Raw genomic sequence first — 9390 nt, 5'->3', positions numbered from 1 at the left:
AACATCTGTATCAAGTTTCATCAAATTTGACGTTGTATTTGTGGATATATCACTCTAATTAGGAAAGTTCATTACATATGCAATTACAAATTAATTAAAACGACATTGATAAATGTCTTTTTCACTGTTATTGAATGTGAGCTTAACATCCGTACAAAGTTTCATGAAATTTGATGCAGTATTTCTTGACAATCAGCCTAATTATGAAACTTCAATAATTGACATGATACTGCTAAATGACATGAAACAAATTGACGAGCATATATCTGAAATGGGTCAATGTCCTGTACCAACTTTGAATGATAGTGGTGGATATGTCTGAGTTATGACTCTGTTTATGAAAAAATCGTAATAAAATGGCCACCTGGTGGCCATATTGGATCGTATCAAAAAACATATCAATGTGCATATGTATGACATAGGTCAATGTCCTTGTACCAACTTTGAATAAAATCAGTTGAGATATGCCTGAGTTATGGCTCTGTACACGAAAAAATTGTAACAAAATGGCCGCAATGCAGCCATATTGGATTGTATCACAAAACAAATTAACGTGCATATCTATGACACTGGTCAATGTCCTTGCACCAACTTTGAATAAAATCGGTCGAAACATGTCTGAGTTATGGCTCTGTACATGAAAAAATCGTAATAAAATGGCCGCCTGGCAGCCATATTGGATTGTATCACAAAACAAATCAACATGCATATGTATGACATTGGTCAATGTCCTTGTACCAACTTTGAATAAAATCGGTTGAAACATGTCTGAGTTATGGCTCTGTACATGAAAAAATCGTAATAAAATGGCCGCCTGGCGGCCATATTGGATCGTATCACAAAACAAATCAATGTGCATATGTATGACATAGGTCAATGTCCTTGTACCAAGTTTGAATAAAATCGGTTGAAACATGTCTGAGTTATGGCTTTGTACATGAAAAAATCGTAATAAAATGGCCGCCTGGCGGCCATATTGGATCGTATCACAAAACAAATCAATGTGCATATGTATGACATAGGTCAATGTCCTTGTACCAAGTTTGAATAAAATCGGTTGAAACATGTCTGAGTTATGGCTTTGTACATGAAAAATCGTAATAAAATGGCCGCCTGGCGGCCATATTGGATCGTATCACAAAACAAATCAATGTGCATATGTATGACATATGAAGTAATCCTTGCACCAAGTTTGAATGAAATCGCTCCTGGCATCTCTGAGATATCTGCGTGAACGGACGGACGGACGCACACACGGACGCACGCACGCACGGACGCACGCACACACGCACGGACATGACCAAACCTATAAGTCCCCCCGGACGGTGTCCGTGGGGACTAAAAAGTGGAGAATCCATTGAGGATTCTTCTGTATTTTGTTCTGGATACTTCAAGAATCCACCAGAATACTACAATATACATTATGTATTCCACCGGAATCCACTGGCAATCAAGCAATGGATTCTGTCGGATACGGAACATAATCCATTGTTAAATCCATCGAAGGATTCTGATGGATACCAGTGTAATCCATTATATATATATTTCAGGATACTGCTGGATTCTCATGTGTAATCCACTGTATATATTTCAGGATACTGCTGGATTCTCTAATTTATAGAGAATCAAGAGACCAGTACTTTTGCCTTCTTTGATTGCATAATAATGGGAGGGACAGTTGCCGCATATAATATATAATAATTGTTTTGACAATCATCAACTGACGTTTACTCATTGTCACAACATGGTCTTCACATGGTCAAGAAAAAAATGACGACAATGAAACATGGTCATATTATGGTCATCACATTGACACAAAATATATAAATAACAATAAAGTACCAAAAATTTAAACAACATTGAACTGGTTGAAACTGCAGGTGTAATCATTTTGTACTTGTTCATTGTATATATTTTCAATATATATTTTCATTATACTTGACTGACATTGTACATTTCCCTATTTTGTGATTTGTTTAATTTAGGAGTCCAGCACACGCATGTTTTGAAGACCAACTATATATAGAATCAGAATCAGACAGTGATTCAGAAGATGATCAAGACAGCCAGGACATTTACTCACCTCATTCACACCCAAAGAAATCAGCCATACCATCAGTTCAAATTGAGGTATTGCAGCAATTTCTATTTTTCCTACACACGTATTTCTGATTTATCATTGATTAACATTTACATTACTATTTTTTGTATTTTTAGCTCTCATTTGGTATACCAATGTGAGGTATAAAATGTTCGATATTTTGCTCAATGCTGCGCGAGGACAACACTCACAAAAAATCAACCGCACACAAGGGTAAACTAGCTGAGTAAACATCCTCGAATGATATTTTGCTCAGCTAATTTCTCTCATGTGTGTTAGGCTTTTGTTCTGATAGGTTTATGCACTGGTTTCATCATCTCTTCAAATGTTTAACGTTCAAATTGGGACAGCCATATTTGGGTCCAACGTAACTTTATTGTTGACCTGGTTAAAAGTTACCAATGTCTTCATATTTAAAAATTCATATTACCTGTATACAAATATTTCAGTGAGTGTGTCTTCTTGGAGTAATAATATTAGCAGGAACGTAAAAATTCTGCCAAAAGTTCTAGCTCATGATGGGCCTTTAAGATAGTGTGCACCTCGAAAGTTAAGAAGTTAAAATTTTGCTATAACTTTCCTCAAGTGAACTGTGAACCAGTGTCTTACCAAATCATGCACCATGATTGGCACGTTTTCAGGTGCACATATGTGTGCACCTGACCTGAACCATGATTGGCTTACAAGCGAGTATAAATCTTAACTTATATATTTTCACTAGTTTTGGGAAACAATTCGGTTGCCACACTTTCAGGAAGGACTTTTGCATAAGTTATTTTGATTTAAAATCATCACGTAAAATATTAAATGAAAAGTTCCAGCTAAAGGGGCTTTAAATTCACACAGTGAAGTGATAATCCAATAATTTTATTCTAACAATAATTTTATTTAACCTTCACAGACCTCCAAAGATAGTGAACCTCACACTCTGGAAGATACGTGTAACACCAGTGAAGAAGTTTGGGATGACAATGATATCACTGAAGCAGTAAATATGAATGATATTGGTCCCATACATGAAGAAAGCAAGTTACCAGAATCGAAATTTCAACCTCTGCTGATTGCGTCTTTACTGTTCATCATGATGTGGCAGAACCTTTATGGTGTTTCAGACAGAGGAATAACTTTGCTACTGAAATTTATGGAAGCCTTTGTTTCCATGTTAGCTTCCCTCCTAGAAGTACCTATGCTGACAGAATTTGCAAAGATTTTCCCAACATCTCTGTACAAGGTCAGAAAACTACTAGGTCTGAATAGAGATAAATTTGTGAATATGTTGCTTGTCCCAAGTGCCATACAGTTTACAAATTTGAGGACTGCTACAGAGTCAATTCACGCGGTGAAAAACATCCATTGAAGTGTTCAGCAGTGAAATTCCCAAACCACCCACAGAAAAAAAGAAGGAAGCCATGTCATGCAGCTCTTCTGAAGAAGGTGATTTCAAAGGATGGACATGGGTACGTGTACCCAATCAATGTGTACTGTTACAAAAGTGTTAGGGAAACATTGGAAACCTTTGTCAGACGGCCAGACTTTCTAAAAAAGTGTAATGCTTGGCGGTTCAGAAATGTTCCAAATGGTGTATTACATGATATCTATGATGGACAAGTGTGGAAGGACTTCACAGATAACGGATTCTTCAAAACTGACTATGACCTTTCTTTCACTCTAAATGTGGACTGGTTTCAACCTTTTGAACACAGCCCTACTCTGCTGGTGCATTGTACATGATTATCAATAATTTACCCAGAGAAGAACGATTCAATCCAGAAAATGTTATACTGGTTGGATTGATGCCAGGTCCCAAGGAAGCAAAAAAGAATATCAATTCATACCTGCAGCCATTGGTAGATGAATTGGAACAACTTTTACAAGGTGTCCATATTAATGATGGGACATTGTTTGGGAATAACTACAGAGGAGCACTTATGTGCCTGTCATCCGATATACCAGCATGCAGAAAGTGTGGAGGATTTGTTGGCCATGGTGCTATGCGAGGTAGGTGTAAACAGATTAAAGAAGCTAGCGTCCCCTTATTGTGAAACCTTTTTATCAGTTTTCTCATAGATTGTAGCAAAAATGATGGGCAACTGATGGCGCACATGAAATCGTAATTTGTGTTACTTCTGCTCCACAGAGTGGGTTGAAATGCATGACAAGCAAGTATGTGTAGAATCACAACTTTCTTCCCATCATGCAACAGCACTTGACATGAGTTTTTTTCACTGTACTTCAGTTCAGTGTGCATTATGTGTAGTGACAGTTCAAATTGGCCACCCAAAAATAAAGGATTGTGGCTGACTAAGTTGTCACAGTGGAAAGACAAATGTTAGCCACTAATTGACTGGATAATTAGAAGGAATTTTGTAGAGCCATTTTACTGGGATTAAACAGAAACTTCCCTATAGTATAAAAGCTTGACTATCACAAATCTATGCAAATGTAAAAAAGTATTGCTATTGATCAGACGTGCCGCACAGTAAGTGAGTCTACTCACAATTCTTCATGATCTGTACACATGGACATCACTCACTGAACTGAAGCAAATTTCTTTTGTACACGGAACAACTCGGTCCATATTTCAAAATTCTGGCAACATAGTTCTGATAATCATAATTTTCTGATTTCTCACTGTGAATAATGAGAAGATCAACCCTTTTCCGCGGAGGAGATAGCAATTTAGTAACTTTGTTGACATAGATTTTTGACAGCCATACACAATATTTTCAAGAAGACTAAGGGAATAATGTTGGCAAAAGAAAGGGTATTGATTTTTTTAATGTTTGTAACAAAGGAAATTTGTATGTCTGACAGGTGGTATGATGAGAACGTCTTGGTTGCTGATAACTTTATCTTGACAAGTGTGCAATTTTTAGCACCTCAAAAGTTTCAGGCGTTCATTGTCATTGAATCTTGCATATAAAGTCTGTGAATATAAAGCGACTAAACTTGTGTTGAAACTAAACTGAAAATTTGTTCCTTTTATGTCGGAGAACGAATATGTTTTAAAATGTGTTCACTGTACAATCATTTGACCCTTCTCTGCATATGTCATAAAAGTGCCCATTATGATTATTCCAATTTATCATACGGTCAAAGTGATGCTATTAGAATTCAAAAATTCCTGCCCATTGTATGCAAATAGTTGCATCATCAGTTATCCCTTTATTTGCGCCCACAGTCCTGTAACTTCCGTTTAACCCTAAAAATATCAAAATAATTAGATAACAGGACAGAAGGTATTGTACTTGGGTCCCCACACCATTTACCTACAGTAGATTTTAAGAACAGTAGAAATTGTACCGGGATTCCCACACCATTACCTTGTCATCAATCACTTGTTTCTGAGTTTTTGTCCTTTGTATTATCAACACCTTGTTCAACTTCCTCGAATATTTTGAGATATTAATCAAAATGCCTTTGTTTCTGTTTCTTAGGTTGCAGTAAATGCTTACATGCATTCCCAAGAGCTGCTTTTGGAAAGAAAGCTGATTACAGTAATTTCTGTATGGAAAACATCGACCAAGGACTGATGAAGATCACATATTCTTTGCATCACAAGTTCGTAATGCCTCGACGCCTGCAGAACAGAAAAAATTCGAATACGAGTATGGTGCACGGTGGACTGAACTCAACAGACTTCCATATTATCTTCCTGTGAGATTCCATGTCATTGACCCTATGCATAATTTGTTGCTTGGGACAGCAAAACATGTCGTGGAGGTATGGAAGAAGCAGAAAATTCTGACAAGTGAACATTTTGAGACTATACAAAGTAGGGTTGACAAGTTAAAAGTTCCAGGTAATGTTGGCAGAATTCCACGCAAGATAGCTTCAGGATTTTCTGGATTCACTGCAGAGCAGTGGAAAAACTGGGTGATACTATTTTCTAGTTATGCTCTGAAGGGCATTATTGGAAATGACCACTATAATTGCTGGAACTTGTATGTCAAGGCTTGTAAGATATTGTGCTCAAAAGTAATCACATGTAGTGAACTTGAGAAAGCTCATACTTTTCTGTATCAGTTTTGCACATTTTCCAGTAGGCTGTATGGACCTGAATTCTGCACCATTAACATGCACCTCCACCTTCATTTGAAAGAATGTATATATGACTATGGCCCAGTGTACAGCTTTTGGTGTTTTTCGTTTGAACGGTATAATGGGATTCTTGGTAATTTTCACACAAATAATCAGTCCATTACAGTACAGCTCATGAGAAAATTTATACAAGGTCAACAGTTAGATGATATTCAGTGGCCACAGAATTTCACAGAATTGCAAGGGCTTCTAACATCAGATAGAGTACACGCAGGGCAAGGCACTGTAGGTGAAAGTTTTGTTGAAGTCCGTGACATTTGTCTCAGTCATGAAATGAAAGTATCCCAAGACATGGAGAAAATAAATTTCGCAGAAAGTGAAAGCGTTGTAGCATTACCCCCAGAAAGAAGGATGTATTTTGAATGTGATGATATTAATCAGTTGGCTGACATGTACTCACACCTGTATCCAACAAACAGAATCATTAGTGTCATTCCCATTGCAGAGTCTTATAATAAAGTCTTATATTTGGGGAACATGATTGGCAAAGAGGATTCGAGAAACAGTCGTTCAGCTTGTATTCAGGCCAAATGGATAGGTGATGAGAATAGGTTTGGTTACTGCCCTGTTGACATTGAAAGTGAGCTTCGCCCAGGTATTGTCCAAGATATTGTGAGAAGTGAGATTATCATAGACATGGAAGGGAAGGCCAAGAAGGTTTCATTTATCCTTGCCAGAGTTGTTTGGTTGAAAAAGCATCCCATGAAACCACACTTTGGTAACCATGCGGAAGTATGGGGCACTGATGTTGAGTGTGTTAAGGGTGCAGAATTCATCCCGATTCAAAGAATAAAGAACATGTGCATATGTGTGCAAGACAAAGTGAAATTTCATTACTGCCAAAATACTGGGGAAACTGTATCAATCATTGTGCCTCTTAACAATATGTCACTACCTGTTGATTTTATTTTGTGATCACAGAATGAGTGCCTCAATGATTGTTAATCTTTGACAATTTCAGTAGCAAGTGGCTTTTTTCTTAGGGGAAATAAATAAAAGCTGACGCAAAATGAATGTAATTCATTTGTATTACCCAAGACCCCATCCCTCTCCTCCAAATAGTGGGAAATCAATGATGTCATGTGATGTCGTTTTTGACAAATATGTACCTCTCCAATTTTGTGCATATACAAAACACCGAAAGTGCAGATTGATTAATCCCCATTTTTGGCATTTCACTTTTTTAGGTACAGAACATTTTAATGTATTTCTCATGTAGGAAATTGTTTCACATGTTTCACGTTGAAATGATATGCCAGTTCTTGTTCTCACACTCATGTTTTTTGATAAATCTGCTTTTTTGTCTCCTTTTGGTCTCGCTCTGACACATACTCAAAATGTCGGTTGAATGTATGCACTGCACATGTCACTGCTCTGCTCAATACAGACAATTGTATCAATGTCAATTCAAAAACATAATTTTGTACTTCATTTTTCAACTTTTTTTTTACTCCACGACCCTGCAGTAAATTGACTTCTGCATTTACACTATTTTCCCTACAAGTTCAAGTGGCCATTGTTTAAAAAACAATAGATGAAAATCTGTATTGTTCATCACCACTTCTACTTTTGCGGATGTAGAATTGTTTTGAAAAGTGGTTTGCTAGAGGGTATTTTGAAGCCTGCTCTGTAGCAAATGTGCATTATTATTGCTTGTGTCCACCATTTTGTGTGAAACATGTTCTTCTTGCTGCACCCCTGCACACAATTCACTCTGTTGTTAGGGAGAGTTGTAAATTCTTGACCAGGTTATCAGTATCGCCGAAAGAAGCGGTAGGTTTTGCTGTTTTGAAAGAAATAAATTAATTGCTTTTCTTGAAACTTGGTCAAAAAATCTGATGAACAATTTTTTTATCTCTGGCCTATTGTTAAAATTATTAGTGTTCAGAATTAAATATATTTCTAGACAGACATTTAGTCATCAACATTGACAATTCACAGAGAATACATGCTATTTCAACACAATATTTGAAGTGGAATAAATGTGTTCAATTTCTCCGAATTATGCAGGTTTTGTGCTGCTTGTACATATTGATTTCCTGGTTCATTTCACAGCATAACAGTCCATCTTTGTAAATACATGAATGTATTTTTGTAATCTCTTTCTTTGAAGATGCAAATAAACAGTTTTTAATTGTAATTTTACTAAGTTGCACTATTATTTTATCTTCCAAACATCAATCATCATGTCTCTGCACATGTCAAAGTCTTTCAATGTAAAGTTAGGTCTTCAACTTGATTGAAAATGTAGTTCATCATAACAACATGATTTAGACACTGACTTGGCTTTTGAGCTGGCTACTAGAAAAATCAAAATGTTAAAAAAGTTCTTGGAAAAAAGACAACAAAAAGAAAATCCCTTTCACATCACTTTTTGAAGAGACTGAAAACAGGACCCCTCCCTTATTTTGTTCCTATTTGTACTTTTCAACAGATAAGACCACATTTGCTGAACTGAAATTTTTCAGACCCACCACACTTTTTCTACTGTAAATAGGGCTCCTTTTTGTCACCTTTTGATGATTTCAACAAATTAAACCCCTAGAACTTGTCAGTAAAATTAATGTAGCCACTTCAGCCCCATTTGGTGTACCAAAGAGTTTGAAGCATAAATCTGCGCATGTCATCTGTAGGTATATATGTATCCATGCATGTGTGTGGGTAGGTTTGTGTGTGTGTATGTATGTAGTATGTAATAGAATCGCTGCACAGTTCATCTTGGTATTTGGTGTGTAGATACATCCTGGGCTGTAGATGGATTGTGTACAAAAGAAGTTGTCATCGCCAAATTTATGCAAATGAGCCAAATAATGTAAAATGATCAAAATAAATAACTCAAGAACCACAAGTGTAAGAATTCATGAAAACTGTGTGCAGTACAAAAGGTGGACCTCGTATAGTTATATTATTTTCAGTTGGATATCTTGGATTTTCAATTTTCATGAATTTTGGGGATTCTCAACAGATTTCTGGTAAAATATCCTTCCTTTTGTACACTCGCCAGTTCCTTTCCATGATGGGGAGCAGTGTACGAAACTCACGCGAAATCTCTACTGGCTAAGCGGGCCACAACTTTCAAAAAATCACTGGTCCTGAAGGAAATAACTAGTACTGGTTCGATCATCGGGTCAAATCCAAATATAGTAGAGATTTTTTACCCGCACTCAGTATAGAGGCCAAGAACATGC

At 36.7% G+C, this 9390-nt stretch overlaps 1 long non-coding RNA gene across 1 annotated transcript; it reads left to right on the top strand.

Moving 5' to 3' along the window:
- Nucleotides 1–1983: 1983 nt before the first annotated feature.
- On the top strand, nucleotides 1984–8342 carry LOC139130885 (uncharacterized). The gene is made up of 3 exons (XR_011552005.1): nucleotides 1984–2130; nucleotides 3003–4099; nucleotides 5539–8342. It is a non-coding gene; the product is annotated as an uncharacterized lncRNA (long non-coding RNA).
- Nucleotides 8343–9390: the final 1048 nt, after the last annotated feature.

Source organism: Ptychodera flava, chromosome 4, assembly GCF_041260155.1.
Source record: "Ptychodera flava strain L36383 chromosome 4, AS_Pfla_20210202, whole genome shotgun sequence".
In the NCBI taxonomy this organism is placed as follows: domain Eukaryota; kingdom Metazoa; phylum Hemichordata; class Enteropneusta; family Ptychoderidae; genus Ptychodera; species Ptychodera flava.
This window is presented reverse-complemented; position numbering and strand designations above follow the sequence as displayed.